Source organism: Arvicanthis niloticus, chromosome 8, assembly GCF_011762505.2.
Source record: "Arvicanthis niloticus isolate mArvNil1 chromosome 8, mArvNil1.pat.X, whole genome shotgun sequence".
Classification (NCBI taxonomy): domain Eukaryota; kingdom Metazoa; phylum Chordata; class Mammalia; order Rodentia; family Muridae; genus Arvicanthis; species Arvicanthis niloticus.
The window spans coordinates 70,595,005-70,616,985 of NC_047665.1; the positions used below are offsets into that span (position 1 = coordinate 70,595,005).

Here is a 21,981-nt window from a genome sequence, read left to right on the forward strand (position 1 = left end):
TTTCATTTATGTGCCCCATGTTCTGTAGAGGTGCTTTATAGAGGATGATTTATTTATCTTAGTTTGATCTATCCTGAACACTCTTCTCTCTTTTCAGTTTAAAGACATTTCAACTCACTGTCTAGACTCTTGTATATGTCCAATAGATAGACATCTGCAGATCCAACCACAAGGATGTGATACTGAAGCTTTTGCATGAACCTATTGCAGTAATTTGAATCTGGAGTGGCTCCCAAAGGCCCACCCACATGTTAATGTTTGATCCCATGGTGGTATCCTTGGAAGGTGGTGGTCTTCAGAACCTGGTGCCTATTGGGAAGTACTTAGATTACTGGAAGTATGCCTTTGATGGAAAATATGGATTCATTGTCTTACTCTTTTGCTTCTTGACTTAAGATAGAAATGGTTTTACTGCACCATGCTGTGCCACTTTCTGAGCTGTGTGCTTCTTTGTGGGTCAGGCTCTCTTTCAGCTGAGTACCAAAAATATTAGGTCAAAAAAGCTTGTTATGGTGGCTGCTACAGTATATATTGCATGTGACAATGGCAATAACCCTCTGTCCTAGTTAGCTTTAACTATCAACTTGACACAGCCTATTGTCATGGGAGAGGAGAGTCTCAATGGAAGAGTTGCCTAGATTGAACTGGTCTGTAGGACTGTCTCTGGGGAAAATGTGTTCATTGTTCATTGATAGAGGGACCTCCCCAACCCACTATGGGTGGTATCATTCCTTGGAGGAGGTGGTTCTGGACTTCTTAATAAAGCTAAGCATGACACTATGTGCACCATCAAGCTGAGTTCTTTATGGTTTCTACTGTAATTCCCTTGTTTTGAGTGAGTTCTTTGGTCAGGATTAATACTGTGTAAAATAGGTAACAGAACTGTTTTCAAATACTGATTGTGTTCATGTCTCAATTTTCCTCAATGATGGACTGTCATCTATAAATATGAAATAAACCCATTCTTCCTCTGAGTTGCTTTTAATTATGATTTTTGTCCCAGTAATAGGATGAAATTAGAATATCCCCTCTACCTCAATGCCAATTGATTCAGGAGTCCATAAGGTTCCCATACTGTTTAAATAGATAAGAAGTGAAACTAATAAAGACTTTGTGACTTCCTAGTATTAAAGCAATGTGGGTTGGAAAAGCTCAGGAATGAATGAAGCAGGAGGAGACTAGCTGTAGGAAGTGGCCCAAACTGTGATACACCAGCCACAGGAGCACTTCTATATTGGTTCCTGAAGTTTCTTTTTATTCTTTTGCCAGGAGTATGGAAAATAATAATACATAATACTAATAGCAAAAATAGGTAACAACATAGGGAGAGGGAAAGAAAAGATGTGAAATGTTAGCAACATATATGTTAGCAGTATATACTTCTCTCAAGACAATTGGTGAAAAGGAAAATTTCATTTACAAGGATGGTCTAATCTCAGCTTTAGCCATTGAATATAAATAGTGAATTTGAAGATTAACTGGAAAATAATTAATAATACTTTCTTGTGACTCTATTGCAATATCAGATAAGATAATTACTGTGTTCTCTGGAATATAATTTTTCCATATTTTCTGTTCCTTCTCTTCCCTTTGCACCCAAAGTGGCTGTGAAACACAAAATTCAAAGCACCCACTAATGCGCAATCTAATATTTGGTATTGTCACACTTCCAAAGTCTTGTCAGTGTTATTATAATTTTAATTTTTAAAAAAGTTATTCAAGTAATAGAGAACGTAAAGGTGGTGTATGAATCAGTTTTCTAGAGGAGCAGAACTTAGAGGATAAACACACACACACACACACACACACACACACACACACACACACAGAGGGATTTATTAGAATGGCTTTAAAGGCTGTGGTTAAGCTAGTCCAACAGTGTTGTCTACTAATAAAAGGTCCAAGAATCTAGTAGTTATTCAGGCCACAAGGCTGGATGTCTCAACTGATCTTCAGTCTATACCAGAATCTCAAAGAACTAGGCTGTAATGCCATGAAAAAAATAGACTTGCCAGAGTGTGAACAAGAAGATTTAAAAAAAAAAAAAAAAAAGCTTCATTTTTTTGTGTCCTTTATATAGGCTACTAACAGAAATGTGGCTGAGATGAAAAGTGGACCTCTCAAATGATCCACATTAAAATTAGGTCTTCCCACTGCAAACGATTATATTAAGAAAATAATCTCACAGGTGTATCCAGTCACTTGGGTTTTGGTTAATTCCAGAGGTAGTGAAGTTGGCAACCAAGCATAGCAGTCACAGGTCACCCTATCCCTTGTCATCTTGACACAAAATTATATCTCCTTGTGTTATGCTTAATTTTCAAATGAAACAATAACCACATCATAATTACACCTAACATGATATAACTATCACACGTACAATGGCAAACACATTATAGTTGTCTAGGTCATAATTACACCTAACATTGTATAACTATCCCTTGTACAACCTCAGGCACATTATAAATTTTAAAATAGGTGGCAAGGTCCCTCGAGATACTGTCTTATTTAGGACTGTGATTGCTATAATGAAACACCATGACCAAAAGCAACTTGGTGAGGAAAGCTGTGTTAATATGTTTTGGGTTTGGGTTTGTTTGTTTGTTTGCTTGTTTGTTTGTTTTTGTTTGTTTGTTCATTCATTTGCTTGGTTTTGGCTTACACTTTCACATCACTGTTCATCATTGAAGGAAGTGAAGACAGGAACTCAAATAGGGCAAGAGCCTGGAGCACATGTAGCTGATGTAGAAGCCACAGAGGAGTGCTGCTTACCGGCTTGCTCCTCATAGCTTGCTTTGTCTGCTTTCTTATAGAACCCATGGCCATCAGCCAGGGAATGGCATCACATGCAATGGGCTAGGCCCTACCCCATCACTAACTAAGAAAATGTCCTACAGGCTTGTCTACAGTCTGATGATGACATTTTCTTCCTTCCTTCCTTCCTTCCTTCCTTCCTTCCTTCCTTCCTTCCTTCCTTCCTTTCTTCTTAAGACAGGGAGTATTTTACTCAAAATAAATCAGTGAAATAAATTGTGTCTATGATAAATTGTTCATAATTAAAGCATAAGTCAGAAACTGTATAAAAGCACACATTGCCACATATATATTTACTGATCAGACTACAGTTTTCCATGTTGGAACAGAATAAAATTCCCTGTGAAAGCAACACCTTTATACCATTCAATTTAGTATCCATCTCCTTCCTCACCCTCAGTTTCAACAGAATCCACACCAACCTCCTCATAATTCTTCTCTAGGGCATCCATGTCTTCACACCTCAGCAATGGCTATGGTATTACTCAGCATGTACACAGTTCTCTGGCCCTTGGCCAGGTTGCTATCAGGTACCACAGTGGGAGTCTGGTAATGCCAACCCTGAAGCCAGTGAAGTACTAGTCTATATACTGGATGATATGCTTGGTCTTGATGGTTGCAATGGCATCACTGACATCTCTGGGAACCATATCACCATGGTACAACAGGCAGCAAGCCATGCATTTACTATGGCTAAGGTCACATTTTACCATTTGGTTGGCTGGCTCAAAGTAGGTACTGCTACAGAAAGTTGCTCATGGTAGGCTCTGTCAACAGAGATGACAGGGGCATAGGTGATGAGAGGGAAGTGAATTTGAGGGTAGTACACAAGATTGATTTGGAATTTTGTCAGATCAATATTCAGGGTTCCATCAAATCTGAGGAAAGCAGGGAAAACACACTGACCTATCAACCTGTTTGTGTTAGTATATGTTGGGCACTCAATGCTAAGGTTTCTACTAGAGATGTCATAGATGGCCTCATTGTCTACCATGAAGGCAAAATCAGAGTGCTCCAGGCTAGTGTAGGTGATGAGGATGGAATTGTAGGGCTCAACCATAGTGGTAGAAACTTGGGGGGCTGAATAAATGGAGAATTCCAACTTGGACTTCTTTTCATAATCAACAGAGAGCCCCCCCCCCAATCGTAGAGGTGAACCTAGAGCCAGTTCCCCCGCCAAAGATGTGAGAAACCAAGAAACACTGAAGATTCATGCACAGGTCACCATTTTTTAAATCCTGTCCAAGACAAGATCAGTGATCTCCTTGCCAATGGTGTAGTGATCATGGGCGTAGATATTGGCAGCATCTTCCTTTCCTGTGATGAGCTGCTCAGGGTAGAAAAGTTGACAGTAGGTACCAATACAAACTTCATCAATAACTGTGGGCTCCATGTCTATGAACATTGTCTGGGGTATATGCTTGTCAGCACCTGTCTCACTGAAGAAGGTGTTGAAGGAGGCAGATCCTCGCCCAATGGTCTTGTCACTTGATTTCTGACCATCAGGCTAAATGCTGTGTTCTAGATGGTAGAGATCCCAGCAGGCATTGCTAATCTGGACACCCACAATGCCAACATAGACGCAGATGCACTCATTCATGGTTGCTGCTTTGTGGCTATCCAGCAGATGGTGGAGACGATGAGGAGGTGTTGCTTCTTACAGTGTGACTCTCAGGTGGTTGATGTAATTCTTAATTGAGGTTCCCACCTCTCAAATGCCTTTAGCTTATGTCAAGGTGACATAAAACTATCTAATACAGTAACATGACTTTAGTATCTCAAACTTAAATATGATAACCACTGATAAACTCTCTTAATTAATGTTACATTACATGATAAAGAAACTGAGGAAAGAAAACACAAATAACTGTACAAACACATTCTTAATAAAACATGATAGAAACATGTCAGTTATAATGCTTATATCTGTAACTGGTCACATGACCTTAGCTGGTATTTATAGCTACCTTCCTCTACTACCCATTCTGTATTTCCTTCACCCTTTGCAAGCACCCCAGCTGGTCTTGGCTCTTTTCCTGGAAAAGTGACTCATAACTTCATCTCTAATAAGTTTGTGCCTTTTGTCATCTTGCCTGGATTAGGCTGTTATAGTTTCCCGTTGACTTTAATTACAGGACATAGTTGGACCAAGAGATGCTCTAAAGAATCTCCTGTACTCCAGACATAATCTTTCTTGTCACAGAAGCAATCCAATTTCCCCTTTGTGATCTGGATCAATCAGTCCTCCTAGCACTGTTATTCCTTTCTTAGCCTATTGGCTTAAGGGTATCAGAAGCCCAGTGTGGTCAGGGGGGAGTCTGAGATTCCAGTTCAATGGATTATTTATTGTGTCTTCTTGCCAAGAGTGCTTCCCACTCTGGAACTCAAACTTCCAGGCCAGCAGAACTTAAGGTCACAGGAACAGGAAGCAAAAATGTTCTTAGTGAGTCCCTAGGGGTGATAGGATGTGGAACCACTTTGTGTTACACCCCTTGATTCCTGGACCCATTGATCTCAGCTAGGGCAAAACTATAACATATACTGGATACTAATTCAAAGTATATATCTCCTTCTGGAGAACCCTACCCCAACCCTCCGGGCTGCTGCTACATAATTGGCCCTGTAATTCTGTTTTCAAAAGGCTATTCTACCTTTCTATTGGACCATATGCTTCAAGATGGTAAGCAACAGGGAAAGATCACTGGATCCCATAATTGTGTGCCCACCATCTTAGTTCTCTGGCTTTAAAGTGAATTTCTTGTTCAGAGCAATACTGTGTAGAATACCATGACAGCAGATATGGCATTCTATAAGTCCATGGATGGTGCTTTTGACAGAAGCATTATGTGAGAGAAAGACAAATCTATAACCAGAATAAATATCTACTCCAGTAAGGATGAAGAGGTAAGTAATAGGTCCAGTGTTGTCAGCCTTCCACCAGGTCATTGACTGATGAACCCAAGGAATGGTTCTGTATCTGGGGTTCAGTGTTATCCTCTGTGGTTAGTACCAGCTGTGGCCAGGTCTGCCTTGGTGAGTGAAAGTCCATGTTATCAAGGACATACATCACCTCTATCTCTGCCACCATGCTTTGTTCAGGAGCTCACTCAGCAATGACATAAATGGCTGTAGAAAGAGGTTAACTGCCCACAGAATAGGTCATTTTATCTACTTAATTATTGAGCTTCTTTCTGCTGAAGTCACCTTTTGATAAGCATTTTCATGGAATACAGTATCTTTACATTTTTCACCCATTTGCAAAGCTCTATCCATACATTTCTTTTCTAAATGTCTCTCTCACCAACTTTCTAATCATGCTCTTTCCAAGTCCCTGACCATGCAGCTAATCCATTGGCTAGAGCCCATGAAGCAGTGAACAGTCACACATATGTTCATTTCTCCTTCCAGAAAAATATGACCATGTGTTTTTCAAAGATCTTCCCCCTGTAAAGATTTCGGTTCACTAATGTCTTGCAGGGTTGACCCAGAAATGTGGTGCAATGCTGCAGCTGTCCACCTCTGGGTTGTGCCTGCATAATGTGCAGAACCATCAGTAAACTAGTCCCTAGTCTTCTCTTCCTTAGTCAAATGATCATAGGATACAACCCATAAGGCTATGTGTGTGTGAATGACTGGCAACAGAAGGCATTACAATGGGAGTAGATACTATAGGCGTTTGGGCAACCTCTTCACCTCTTCACATAACTTTCTTGTACACTCAGGACCTACTCACACCCAATCACACACACACACACACACGCACACACACACACATGCATGCACACGCACACGCACACATACACATACACACACATCTTCCATTTGATAATGGATTGCTGTTGGGAATGTCCCACTTCATGACTTGGTGAGTCAAGTATTACCCAAACTCATGGTGGGTAGTTCAGGTCACATGGTAACTTAGTAGCCCATTATCAAATGTTTGGTTCCCACTAAAACTACTTCCTTGTGAGAGATGAACCCTTGAGACTCTAAGGGTTCAAATTTCTCAGCTTCAATAGGGTCCTCCCAAACATCTCCATCCCAAGTAAAAAAAATCCATTTCTTTCCCTATCAATGTCCTTACTTAATCTGCTGATATTCCCCAAGGCTGGAACTTGGATTTTCCCTGTAATTCAGCCAGACTTATAATGAAGGCTTCAGTTTGATTTTTCACAACTTGAGCTCTGTGGCTGCTGGAGAGAAGATTGTCTTCCAGGAAACAGACACCTTTAGACTGTTATGTGCATCTAGCTCTTGTCAAGTTTATCACTTAGCTCATTGTTGCCCTTCACTGTATTCTGGTATGCTAAAAGTTGGTTCATTTTACCATAGAGCTCATTTGGTTCCTTTGTCAGTTTATCCAGAGATACTAAGAGTAACCATCCAGCATCACTATTTTCCTTATTGTTCCACAAATTGTCAAAAGGTTTGTATACAGAGTCACCGAATCTGCTACCTCTCACAATTGGTAAATCAAGATATCCAAATGCATTCGTCTTATTTAAAAGTAGGCACTGCATATATCCAAAGGGTGCTCCATTCTACGACAAGGACACTTACTTAATTATGTTCATAGCAACTTTACTCATAATAGCCAGAACTGGAAACAACCTAGATATCCCTCAACTGAAGAATGGGTAAAGCAAATGTAGTGTTTATACAATGGAGTATTAACATTAAATTTACAAGCAAATGAGTGGAACTAGAAAAGAATCACCCTGACTGAGGTAATCCAGACCCAGAAAGATAAATGTGGTATTTACTCACTTACAAGTGTGTAGTGGGAGGTATTAGGAAAGAATGGCCACTGGCTTTCAGCTCTGTTCCCTCACTGGAGTCTGTCACGGGCTGGCCGCCTCAGTGGCACTGGTCTGCTGGCCAGCTCCACGGCCTCCAAGGCTGTAGGAATGGCCACTGGGTCAACTCTGACACCCCTATGGCACTTGGCTTAACCCCAGACAATAACCACCATCCTTGCAGTAGATATCACAATACTTAGTACCCGGTAGAAATAAGACTCTTAATGTTTAAAGTTAACCAATGAATTTATATATCACCAAATCACAAGATGCCCACACAGATTAGACAAGTTATTCCATCTATCCTAACCTTTTTATATCATCTCTGTCAAAGTCACGCTCGTTAACATCAGCTTCCATCTCCACCACATTTCTCTCTTCCTCCTCGTTTCTCTCTGACTTCCTCTCTCTGCCTCCCTTAGTGCTGCTGCACTTTTCCCAATCCAATCATAGGCCTCTCACTGCAAATAGATTGGGCAGGGAAATTTCTGCCATACAAGTGGATATTAGCTATAAAGTAAAGTGTAGTCAGCCTACAATCCACAGACCCAGACTGGCTAAATAACAAGGCTTGCTTAATGCAGGATGCAAGAATCTCCCTGAAAAGAAGAGAGAAAATAGATTTTGATGGGAGTTGAAGGTAGGAGGGATCAGGTAGCAGGGAGGAGAAAATACTGGAAGAAATGACTGGAATTGGGGGGTGATGCATTTCAGGGGTGAGGTAGGCACCTAATAAAATGGAAACTCCATGGAACCTTTGAGAGAAACTAGCAAAAGCCCTAATAATGGGGGGGGCATGGAGCCTGAACTAGTCATCTTCTGTAACCAGGCACAGCCTCAAATGGAGGGACTGGAACACCAACCCAGTCACAAAAAGTTTGACCTACAGTTTTTCCTGCCTGAAGAGTGTAAAAAATTAATGAGAGAGAGAGAGAGAGAGACAGAGATAGAGACAGACAGAGACAGACAGAGACAGAGAGAAGAGCAAGCAAGAAAAGAGCAAGCTTTCCTCTTCCATGTCCTTACATAGCAGTGGTTCTCAACCTATGGCTCAAGACCCCCTTGGGTCTCTTTCACAGAGATCACCTAAGACCATTGGAAGGCACAGATATTTACATTATTATTCATAACAGTAGCCGAATTACAGTTATAGTGACAACAAAAGTATTTTTATGGTTGAGGGTCACCACAACATGAAGGACTGTATTCAAGAGTTGAATGTTGAAGACCACTGTTATGTAGGCTGCCAGCAGAAGGTGTGGCCCAAGTCAACGCTGTGTCTTTCTGTCTCAAAAGATCTGGATTAAAAATGGGTCTTTCCATTTCTTAATTAAATCATAAAGAAAACATCCCTCGCAGGTGCACCCAGCTGTTTGGGTTTTAGTTAATTCCAGATGTAGTCAAGTTGACAGCCATGAATAGCCATCACAGGTGGCTTACAATAGAGAATGTGAATAATAAGACCAGACTGAGTGAAGTCTCTTATTTAAATCAATTTCTGTGTTCTTCTCTAGGAAGTTTAAGTTAGATGACAAACTGAAAACCATGTGCTCTAAAATAAAACTAAGGGCTGGAGGGATGGCTCAGTGGTTAAGGGCACAGGCTGCTCTTACAGAGGACCTAGATCAGTTCTCAACACCCACATGGTGGCTCACAGTCACGGTGTATAGATATACCACATAAACAATTCTAGATCCCCGAGAAAAGAAGGAGGAAGGAGGAGAAAACGTGCTAACTTAGGAGAGCATCGGAAAGTCAAGGTAACAGGCTGTGAATCAGGAAAAGAGGGAGATAGAATCCAAATGGTCAGTTTCAGGGGTTGATGTGTGCGTGCATGCGTGTGTGTGTGTGTGTGTGTGTGTGTGCGTGTGTGTGTGTGTGTGTGTGTGTGTGTGTGTGTGTGTATGCGCGCGCATGGGTGTGCGCACATGACTTCCCTTAGTGAGACACTGGTCAGGGGAAGGATTTTATTTTGCTTTTCCCTCTATAGTTTGATGTTTATAGTTGAAAATAAAGTTAGAAGGTGAGGGAGTCTATGGAGATCTTGGAACCTCTTCAGAAGTCACTGGGTAAGCATCAGTGGAAACTGAGAGCTGGGAAAGAGGGAAGACCTGTGTGCATAGAAGGAAGCAGCTAAAGTGCATGGGTTAGTAGTAACGGGCAAGGGGAAGAACTGAATGCCCAGGATGCCAGGAGAAACCAGAGCTCCAGGTGATCCTCAGATGCACTAGCATCTTACTTACCTTGGAGCATTTATATTTCAGAGATTTAAATAAGTAATCAAAGTCAATTAAGGGGTGATCAGTCAAAGTATAGTTTCTGCTTTTGATAGTGTTGATGGACAGATGAAGCCTCCTGTCCTATTACCACCCTCCTACTTGGTAGTTTTCATGTTTCTATGCTAGAGGCTGCTAAATCTGTAGATTCCCTTCTCACACATTACTGAACCCTGAGTCGTAATTTTTGCTGTCCTTTAGTCTTTTCCTCAGCTCCTGTATGGTTTTTGACTTAAGGAATCTTTCCTATCTAGGCTCGTTTTTATCACCAGTTTACTGGTAAGTGAAGTTTAGTGAGCTCAGGGCAGTGACAAAATGGGAGAGACAACAGCTGACTACTTCCACCTTAACAGAAATATTGAAATGTTGCTACATTGGCCACCAAGGATGAGAAAATCCTCAGAAGAAAGTGAATATATTGTAACAGCAGCCTAAAAAGTTCATTTTCAGGGGTCTTTTGAGGAAGACATAATAGTTTTCTTTTTATTTGCATTATTGAGTCTCTCTAGGCCCTTGGGCATCTCCTAGTTTCTTCAGTGAGTATGATACAACAGTATTTTCTGTATATCTACTGACTATGACCTCCAAGAGCTTTCAAGAGTGTATCCTTCTCCCTGGTGTTTGAGAATTCAGTGGAGTGGGGGGACCAATGAAATTAAGGATGGCATTGGACAAAGAATACCAGTCACCTTTTATGGCCACCTATATTAATGCTACACACAAAAGAAATTTTTTGTTCAGTTTGAGAAAGCCCTTTAATGTGACATCATAAATGAGTATATTATTAGCCCATGGCCCATTCTTTCTTTCTATCAATGTTTTCTTCCTCTATACCTTCATAGAACTCCTCAAGTGCTCAAGAAGGGTCAAGAGATATATTATGGAAGAGCTGAAACATCTTTTTCACCACGGTTATGATGTGTCATTGCTATATCTTCTTAGAGATGGTCTCCACAGTTTTACCTGTAAGTTCAAATTGAAGAAGGCTGTCTCCTGATATAAATTTCCCAATTTATAGAGTTTCAGCAATGAATACTAAAAATTCATTGTTACTTCTGATACACAGTGTTCCTGAACCATTTCTCCATATCCCTGAACTGGATGTTTTAATTTGTGGAAAGCAAGTAAAATTTAAATATTAGCATATGATAGAATTTTTATGCACAATCCTCCAGAACCTATTACTTTGATAACAAGCAATTAATTTGTGCATGAACCGTAGTGGTACTTTTGGTGATATTTTGAGAAGTTTATATTAGATGGACTGTCTGGCTGCTGTACAGCAAGTACAATTGAAAAGCTCAAGGGAAGAACACTGCCAGAGTTTATTTCTTACACAACCTGTATTTTGGATTAGCAGGTGGTACCAACTAAAAGTAGCTAATCATCCCAGCACTGCTTTCTTTCATCCCATGGCTTTGGAGTTTTGTGACAAATTTTCCACCAATGCTACAAATGGGTAAAGGTCATAAAGTATTGTCCTTTGACATTTACAGATCTAATTTGGCAGTGGCTTACAGTTATAACATGACCAGTTATAACACATGAAAGAAAGCTGAGATAATGTGCTCACAGGGAAGACAATAGGGCTGTGTTCATCATTAGCTCATCTTTTCTGCATTTGTTTTCTCTCTTGCTTTACATTCTCTCTTTTCCAAATCTCTGACTGTAAAAGCTTACCAGTGGAGCTCAATCTGGGGGGTTTAAAAAAGTATATAAAAATATGCATTCCTTCATGTCTTATGAATTTTACATCATAATCCTGTATTTCGAAATGTGTGATTCAAATGTTGGCAAATATTAGTAAATCTCAATTTATGTGTAAAAATTGAGAATAAAATATGCTAGATTTTAAAATAATCCGAATTGTATACTTCCAAAGAAGACCAGCAAAGTAAATGTTGAAGTTTTCATGTCTTGATTCTTGGAGCCTTTACTTTGCTCTTTGTGTGTATAACATGAATCACAACATTCTTTTCAGACATAAACATGTTTGATGTAGATTTTCAGAGTGATGTGCGATCAGCTTAGTCTTTCTGGCCATTCTCATTTAAACTCTTTTTACATTCTAAGCAGTGCTTTTGAGCATCCACAGAGAGAGTGACTTCAGCTGAAAATGCATCAGAAGTCAGCATCAGCAACAGGAGAGTCACTAAGAAGCATCAGGAATAGAGGATGTTGTGAATGAAGAACAGATGGAAATGAGAAAATTCCTTTAGGAGTTCCAAACATTGGTCTGAGCACTTGCTTTGTGCTGACCCTTTTATTATATTTTAGATTGTATTATTCTGAAGAAGACATCACTGAAGGGTGTCTGAAATCTGCAGATAACACTATTGTCACAGATGGGAAACAAGCAGAGGGGAAATAGGAACTGATTCTGCACAGAGCCTCCCATTCCTATGACTCAGTTTCTCATATGGGTCTCTTTTATTTGTTCATTTACAAAACATAATCATATTTAATGGCTGATAGGCTAAATGTTTGTGTTTTTAGCTGACTATATAAAACATTCTATTCTGGCCAAGGACCCATAATTGAATGATTAGGGATTGTCAATTTGATGGGGATGGGTTTCATGTTATGAGATGCATCAAATTACACACACACACACACACACACACACACACACACACACAACCAAGACAGCTCAGTCAACAGGTTCTCAAAAAAAGAAAAAAAACCCCACAATATTGTAGCATGACCCCAGCCAGTTCTAAGGCTGAAGGAGGGTTTATTTTTTCTCAATTTGCTTTTATACCATTTTAATTACGTGCAAGTATTAAGGTCAGTTCTAGGTTGAGGAACTAGCAATGCAATAGTTGCAAATAGTCAAGGAATAAGCAAGACAATAAATGCAAATAATCAAAGAACAAGCAAGGCAATAAAAAAGTTCTGTGAGCACTCCTGTGATCACTGTTTCTAAGGGCTTCTCAGGGTGACTAAAATATCTGAGCCTACTTCCCTATCCTAGCCCAAAGTCATTTTCATGCCTGAAGCCTACTTCCTTGTTCTAGCCTGAGATTTAGATTCCTGCCTAAAATTAATTCTTTGTTCTAGCCTAATATCAGAATCTTGCCTGAAGTCCACTTCTATGTCCTTGGCCAATGTCAGATTCCTGCCAAGCAGCCCCAAAAGCTCTCCATATCTCCCCCTTTTTATTTCATAAACAAGACTGACACTGGCTTAGGTCATTCTGACAAGAATGCCTTCCTTACCCACCATGGAATATGCATTATCCAAAGCAATGCACTTCTGTCTTAGGTTGGTAAGACTCTGTGCAGAATCTTACCCATCCTTGGCTTGCCAGCCTATTAAATTATAATTCTGTCTGGGAGTCCATTTTCAGTTTCAAGCCATGTACTTTGCCTATCAACATATTGATGTTGTTGAAGACAAGCTTTAACAGGATGAGCAGGAATAAAAGTATTCCCAGGACAAAAAGGGCCACTAGCATGCCATTATTGAAGTCCAAGATGGAAATACTGACCAGAGGCCATGAATAATATTATCAGCAGTATCTGCAGCATCAAAGCTCAGCAGAGCAGTATTTTTTAAATTTATAGTCTCACTATGAAAAGTTAAACCATCCAGAGATGTATTAGAATTATGTCAATACCCTGCAAGTGTCTTTAAACTCTTTCCTAATTATAATGACTATCATTTTAAACTTTGAAAGCAACACAAATCCATTGATATTTGGCATGACAATCGAGATGGCTCCTTACTCTTAAACTCTGAACCTCCTCTCCAGTAATTTGAATAGGATAAAGAGTATCAATCTATTGTTCCAAATGCCTATTTAAATTCTGTTGTATACTCAATACATTAGTAACATTTTTTTACTAAGTGATTAATAAAAGTAGATGTCTTAATTTCTTGTGTCAAAGCAATTGCAGAAGCAGTGGTGCTAGCAATTAATGTAATTAAAGCTGTTATACCAGCAATAATCAAGCCCACTACCATCTTGCTTCTGCTTAAAGCCTGACTTACTTCTTCCAGTACTTGCAAAAATTTTTTCAGAATACCAAGGTCCTGTAATACTCAGGGCAATAAAACAAAAGCTTGTTGACAGACCCCCATAACAGGTATGCTAGGTTTCAATATACTAACACAATTTAAAGTGTAAAATCAATACAACTTACATTAAATACTGTAGAAGAAACAAAAGTAATTTTTACATGACAATTAAAAGAACCTTAACACATGCATTAACACTTGTTTGAAATCAGATCCTGACCCAAATTTCCTGCTAACATGACATTATAGAGAACTGCAGACAACTTCTATATATGTCTCTGAAAATGTCCAGAACCAGCCTTCCAAATGAAGACTGTTATTTCCAATATTGGATTGATTTCTAGACGAATCCATAATTGAGTCCGAATAACTGGTCACCTTTAAGAAAAACTTCTACTTATAACTTCTACTTTTTATTCTCTGTTCCAAAAGGTCTAAAAACTTGAGGCAAGACAGCTTGTCCCATTTGGGATATAGGCAAGCAAAGGTGGGTCAGGAACATATGCCTAATACAGCTTCTCAGGCACCATCATCAGATCACTCAGCAAGATCACAGGCCAGCAACTTTCTTTGTACCAGCATCAGCATGTCTCACCAATCACTCTGGCAGCCACTATGGTCCTTCAGCATCCTGCAGAAAAAACACAAACATGCCCTCTTCCCCATATTAAATATCTGATTGAAATCATGCCATATTCCAGTAAGTGAATCCTTTCTTTTAGCCTATGCATAAGTATGCCTAGTTGTAGGGTGCCATAGAAACTCAGCAGAAAGTTCCTTTTATAGGATGTAGTTTCCCTACTTGTGTTGGAGTTTTCCATCTATTATCCTTTGTAGGGCTAGATTTGTGGAAAGATATTGTGTAAATTTGGTTTTGTCATGGAATATCTTGGTTTCTCTATCTATGGTAATTGAGAGTTTTGCTGGGTATTGTAGTCTGGGCTGGCATTTGTGTTCTCTTAGGATCTGTATGATATCTGTCCAGAATCTTCTGGCTTTTATAGTCTCTGGTGAGAAGTCTTGTGTGATTCTAATAGGTCTGCCATTATATGTTACTTGGCCCTTTTCCCTTACAGCTTGTTTCCCTTACATTGTTTCAATGTTTTTTATGGTATCTTCTGCACCTGAGATTCTCTCTTCTGTATCTTGTATTCTGTTGGTGATGCTTGTGCCTGTGACTCCTGATCTCTTTCCTAGGTTTTCTATCTCCAGGTAGCCTCCCTTTGTGATTTCTCTATTGTTTATACTTCCATTTTTAGATCCTTGATGGTTTTGTTCAATTCCTTCACCTGTTTGGTTGTGTTTTCTTGTAATTCTTTAGGGATTTTTGTGTAAGGACTTCTACCTGTTTGCCTGTGTTCTCCTGTATTTCTTTAAGGGAGTTATTTATGTCCTTCTTAAAGTCCTCTATCATCATTATGAAAAGTGATTTTAAATCTGAATCTTGCTTTTCTGATGTGATAGGATATCCAGGACTTGTTATGGTGTGAGAACTGGGTTCTGATGATGCCAAGTAACCTTGGTTTCTGTTGCTTATGTTCTTGCACTTGACTCTTTCCATCTGGTTGTGCCTAGTGTTACCTGCCCTCACTGTCTCTGACTGGAACCTGTTTCTCTTGTTATTTTTGTTGTGTCAGAACTTCTCAGAGTCCAGCTGTCTCTGTGATCCTGTGATCCTGAGATCCTAGGTGTATGATCTCCTGGGAGTTAGACTGCTTCTGGGATCCTGAAATCCTATGATCCTGGGCATGTTAGAGCTCCAGCGAGTCCAGCTTCTTCTGGGTGTTATGGGATTGGTTGCAGAGCTAGCACCCAAGGACTGCTTAAGGTACTGACTCAGACTTGAAGGAACCCTTGCCAATGGGTCAGGATATGGTGTCTTCACAGAAGCAGACCAGCTAGGAGACAACTGCTCTGGGTGCAGTGGATCCTCAACTTCTATGAGTGCAGCAGATCCTCTGGGATGAGTCAGAATAATATGGTGTCTTCCTGGGACCAGATGATCTAGGAGTCTGCCCTAGCAGGAAGGACCAGGTGGAATGGACAGAAGAGGAGTGGTATTTGCCAGGATGGGCAACTGATCATAGTTTATATAATGTATCTGTTGTTGACTAATAGCTTCCTCCACTTTCTGCAAAGCTATCTGTCCTTTATCAGTTAATTGTCGAGGGGAATTAAGATTTGCATCCCCCTTGAGGGTATCAAACAGAGGTTTAAGCTCTCTAAAGATGAGGTCTTAGACAATTAATACATCCTAACAATTTTGAAAATCATTTAAAGTAAATAGAGTATCTTTTCTTATTAGAATTTTTTTTGTGCCACAATCTGTTTAGGATATAATTAATGTCTCAAATATTGAAACAGATATTGCCTTTAAATCTTTTCTGGAGCAACAACTAATCCCCAAGATTTTAAAGCTTGTTGTATAAGAGCAAAGGCTTGTAGCAAAACCCCTTCAGAAGAATCAGCTAATAAAATATCCATATAATAAAGAATATACACTGAAAGATTCAAAGTCCTAACTTCTTGTATTGAAGCAGTGACAAATTTTTTACATAATGTAGGAATATTAGTCATTCCTTTAGGTAAAACTTCTCAATGATATTGCTTCATGGATTTTTTTAAAATTACAAGCAAGCTCACTAAATTCAAACCTCACACAGTCACCAGAATGTAAAGAAAAAGTATAAAAGCAAACCTCCAAATCCATAATAATTCTGCATGCATTTTCTGGAATGGCAGCTAGAGTAGGCAAACCAGGCTGCAATACCTCTGAAAGTCCCATAACCTCATCAACTCCTTGCAAACCCTGTAACAATCTCCACATGCTTGATTTTTTTTTCTTAATTACAAATATGTGTAAATTAGAATCCCTAACCTGTGATCTTTAAAATCCCTAACCTGTGATCTAACTGCAAACTGCAGTCAATGGAACACTGGCAGTTTAACCAATCTTCAAGTTTCCCTTGCAACACCAGAGCACAACCATAACTTTGGAAAGCAAAACTCAATCTCCAATAAACAGTCCAGTCTTTCTAAACCCACCAAGTGAATCAACCCCATGCTACAAAGTTTGGCTGCCAGTTTCTGCACAGGAATGCACAATGGTGCAGCCTCCAATACCTTACAAAGGAGACACTACCCTAAATCATATCTTTTATAAGTCTGGTTTCTAGGATAAAAATTACAGTAAATATTACCCAGTTTAGACGTATCTTTAGAGACTTGGTTTCCCCAGGTTGGCTCATGTGATGAGTTGTTGTCTGAATGACACTGACCTGAGTGACCAGTTTTAAGCCAACTTTCTGTTACCAAGGTTACAAATTTTTAATCATACCTAATAACTTATAAGCCAATATTTATAGCCAAGACATGCAGAACATATTTATACTTTTAAAACCAATCAGAAACAAAAATGAAGTGGCTATACACATCTTATATATTCAAACCAGACAAAATTCTTACTTTTTCTAGCTGTAATTTCACCTTGTCACACGCTGAACTCAATAATCACAATAAAATATTATTCTAGGAAAAACCCCTATCAGTTCCCTTACCATAGAAGCCGAGAAGCTGCTGGCCCCTTTAAGAGCACCTTGTGCAGACAATCAGCCCCTTCTCCAGGGCTTCTTCAGCTGGGCTAGACTCTCAGCTACAGGTGCAGGGCTCCAAAGGCCAATTGAAACTGCTTTTTATTTTTTCTTTCTTTTCTTTTGTTTTTTTGAAATGAGTTAAAACTAAATCAAGGAGTAAATGACTAGCAAAGATAAAGTTTTAACCATTATTTTTCTTTTGAACATGAAATGGAACAACAATCAAACAATGAAACAAAAACAGACATAAATTGACAGACATGGACAGACTGGTGCACCAAGGACAGATAATAGACAGAGAGGGGAGAGAACTAGATGTCCAGAAGGAACCCAGACATCTTATCTAAGAGACCCAGAACCAGAACTAAGCATTTCTCCAGTAGGAGCCAGAGAGGAGGCAGGACATGTATTTTCCTTCTCTTTGGCCAAAGCATGCCCCATATATGTGGGAAGAATTGCTTTTTTTCAAATCCACTCTTTCTTTCATGTCTAGGGTATAAACTATCTCTAATCAGGGCCCAAAGGCTTAAAGCATCTATGAGGATTATCTTCATGTCTCTAGATATTAGTATAACTCTAAACACATACATACACAAAAAACACTTTACCACTACCTTGCCCCATTCTTAGGGGGTTTATTCACCACTGGCCCAAATTTTCTTCTGTGCCTGCTTCCTCTTCCTGAGGTACCCTTCATTGTATCCCACTTTCTGGAGCACCAACATTGTGGCGCCATTTGATCACGCCAGCTCAGTCAGTCAACAGGTTCTCCAGAGAAGGAGTGAGGATTAAAAAGAAAAAGGACAATTAGACAACATTAGAGCATGACCCCAGCCAGTTCTAAGGCTGAAGGCAGGTTTATTTTTCCCCAATTTGCTTTTATACCATTTTAATTACATATAAGTATTAAGGTCAGTTCTAGGTTGAGGAACTAGCAGTACAATAGATGCAAATAGTCAAGGAACAAGCAAGGCAATAAACAAAGTCCATGATCACTGTTTCTAAGGGCTTCTCAGGGTGATTAAAATATCTGAGCCTACTTCTCTGTCCTAGCCCAAAGACATTTTCATGCCTGAGCCTACTTCTTTGTTGAAGCCCAAGATTTAGATCCATGCCTGAAATTACTTCCTTGTCATGGCCCAATGTCAGATTCTTGCCTGAAGCCCATTTCCTTGTCCTTGGCCAATGTCAGATTCCTGCCAAGCAGCCCCCAAAGCGCTCTCTCTCTCTCTCTCTCTCTCTCTCTCTCTATATATATATATATATATATATATATCTTTAAGGTATATAAAATATATCATACACACACACATAATATACCTTAAGCAATAGAAAGTGAATAGCTACTTGTAGTCCATGAATGTATGTGTGGTGTGAGTTTATGTTCATTGTGTAAGGGAGCATGTGTGTGCATGTGTGGAGTCCAGAGGCCAACATTGATAGCATTTTTAAAGCCTTTTTGTTTATTTATTTAATATGTATAGTTCTGCCAGCATATATAGATAATTGTGAGCTACCTTGTAGCTGCTGGAAATTGAACTCAGGACCTTGAAAAAAGCAGTGAGTGCTCTTAACCTCAGAACTATCTCTTTTAATCATGGAACCAGGAACACACACACACCTTGTAAATATTTATTTATTTTTATTTTATGTGTATGTGCATTTTGCCTGTTTATATGTATGTGTACCACATGTGTGCCTAGTGCTCTCAGAGGACAGAAGAGGCTAGTAGATACCCCAGAACTGGAGTTACAATTGTTTCGAGCCACTATATGGGTGCTAGGAATTGAACCTGAGTCCTATGCAAGAGTGACCGATGCTCTTAATCTCTGAGCTATCTCTCTAGCTCCAAGGTGCTCTCAGTTGAATGAATAGAGCTTTCATATGGCTATTCTGTTGTGAGTTTGCTTTAGGGATCCCCTCTGTCTACCCTTTGAGCACCAGAATTATGAAACAGCTACCACACCTACTGGGCATTTGCCTGTGTTCCTGGAATCAGAACTCCTGCCCTATCAATTGTCTGGTATGTGCTTTATCCACCAAGCCACCTTCCTAGCCTAACAGCCATTTTTAATAGTATACACATGATTAGGTTGGAATTTATAAAAGATAATTCCAAACAATGAGTTGGTTAGAAACTGTTACCCTCGACCATCATGTGGAGAGCCAGGAACAGCCTGAAGGTTGTAGGGATAGTAGAGAAAGGACTTTGTAGAAGGTTATATTTTAAAAAAAAACAAAAAAACAAACAAAAAACCAGAGAGCCTGTACTCATGGTACATTCGGCTACAAAGTCTTTGATGGATTAACCTATTGGTGAAATTAGTACCTGTAGAATCTCAATAGATACAAGACCAAGTCTTCAACACATATTCCCTTTGGGGAGTACTGGACAGTCAAGCAATAGTAGTGAGTTAATTTGTAGATTAACAGCTTTGGGAATGAGAACTTAGAAACAGGGATTCCTTGAAGGACTTTAGAAGGGCATAGTCCATTGATGATGCTATTGATGGTGAATGGAAAGTAAAGAGGAGCTTTGGATAGAGATAACACATTTAGCTTACAGAATCCTGGAATAGGGAAGCTAGTAAGACATCCAGGTGCAGGTATGCAGCAGATACTGGGAAAAGAAGTCAGAACTATGCCACAACCTTCACAGACACCCAACTCCCCAAACTGTACATGTGGTGTAGCCTGTGAATGTTGGTCAACATTTTATACAAAGTGAATTTCTGTCCTAGTTGCTTTCTGTTAAGCAACTTTAGGAGGAAAGGGTCCTTTTAGTTTATACTTCCAGGTTATAATTCATCATTGAGGGAAGGCAAGGCAGGAACTAAAGCAGAAACCATGGAAGAATGCTACATATTAGCTAACTTGCTGCTTTACTGTTGCTTTGTTTTCTTATATAGCTCTGACTCACTTGCCTATGGAGAGTACCACCCACAGGGGGCTAGCTAGGCTCTTCTGCATCAATTATGTATTACAGAAATGACCACAGGACAATCTACTCCAAGCAATTCTTCAGTTGAGGTTTCCTCTTTCTATATGGACTCTAGCTTGGGTCAAAATGACAATTACTAACACTAATTATGCCTTTAACTAAATGGACTAAATGGTTTTCTTAATTCAGAATTTGAAGCAATTTACCCCCAACTCTCCATTTAAGAACGTTCTATGGTCTCGTATCAGATAAGGCTTTAGGGTGATTAGATTCACCATCTGAAAGTATCACATTTTATAATGGGATAGATCTGCATGTTCGTCCTTTGATGTGTATTGCCAGGCATTTTTCAACACAGACTCTCTTTGCTGGTCAGTGCCTTCACTCTTTGTCATATATATTCTTGATTTAAACCATTTCAGGATAAAGCTGTGTTAACTTCTATAACCATAAAGCATAATTACCCTGCAGGCATGTCAGATAATGTTATGAAAGTCACACTGAATCAAAATGACTTTCACTGAGTCATATAAAGAACTCCAATGGTTTCTTTCCTCTAAATGACTTATTAAATTATAGGGCAGGTCATGTTCAGAAAAAGAATCAAATACTAAGCATGGAGATTATGTTGGATCCCTGCTCCAGTTCTCATGAGACTGTTGGTAATGTTGTACCGTCTTCCAAATCAGACCTCTGAGTCTGTGTTCCTGACAGCCCAAGGAGGAGTCTCATGCCTCAAGATGCTCCCCTGAAAGACACACTAACAATGCAGCTTATAACTTCATTTCTTCTCAAAGACCATGTCAATACTGAATAAATGAATTTTGGACAATAGATGGGAATGTATTTATTTGCATTTTATCAGTTGTAATACTTCTGTGCCTAACTCATTACTGCTTTATTCATACATCCATTCCATGTTTTCATAAAAATCCATAATGATAAGCTATTTTCAAGATAACAAATGTATATGCTGTAAGAGCTATAATTGGCTACAGATATCACCTAGTGATATATATCAATAAAATATTCATAATAAAATATTATAACGTTTAAGTATTTTTATTGATAAAATTACTAGAAAATGCAGTGAAATGGGTATATTGAATGTATGACTGAGTCTATATTTTTATAGCTCTTCTTCATTTTCCAACTCTATCCAATGAGCATATTATTTCTATATTTAGAAAAGGGTAACTTAGCTTTTTAAAATATACATAAAATGAATGATTGTTTAAGGACAAGAGTGGCAAGATCCTAACAGGTCACATGAAGAATCATTAATACGAGTGCTTTGTCACAATAAAAAACAGTCAAGGGAAATGTAAAAAAAAAAAAAAAAAAAAACAAACAACTAGCTTTGTCAATCTTTGAACTTTGGTTAAATTGGCTTCAAAAATATGATGGTGTTGTAAGGTAACGTATTAAAACTTTATGGTGGTTATATATACAGATACATGATAAGAAGGAAAGATTTAAGCATATCTCCTGGGGAGCATGGAAGAGGAAGCAGGAAGTGAATAAAGCAAGAAATTCCA

The 21,981-nt window shown here is 39.1% G+C and overlaps 1 protein-coding gene and 1 pseudogene across 1 annotated transcript in view; one reads left to right on the top strand and one right to left on the bottom strand.

The window, feature by feature from the left end:
- The window catches only part of Kiaa1217 (KIAA1217 ortholog), an 805,390-nt gene that overhangs the window by 57,005 nt on the left and 726,404 nt on the right, over positions 1-21,981 (top strand). The gene's annotated exons all lie outside the window — the stretch shown is intronic.
- Positions 3,186-4,414, bottom strand: LOC117714162 (tubulin alpha-3 chain pseudogene; annotated as a pseudogene).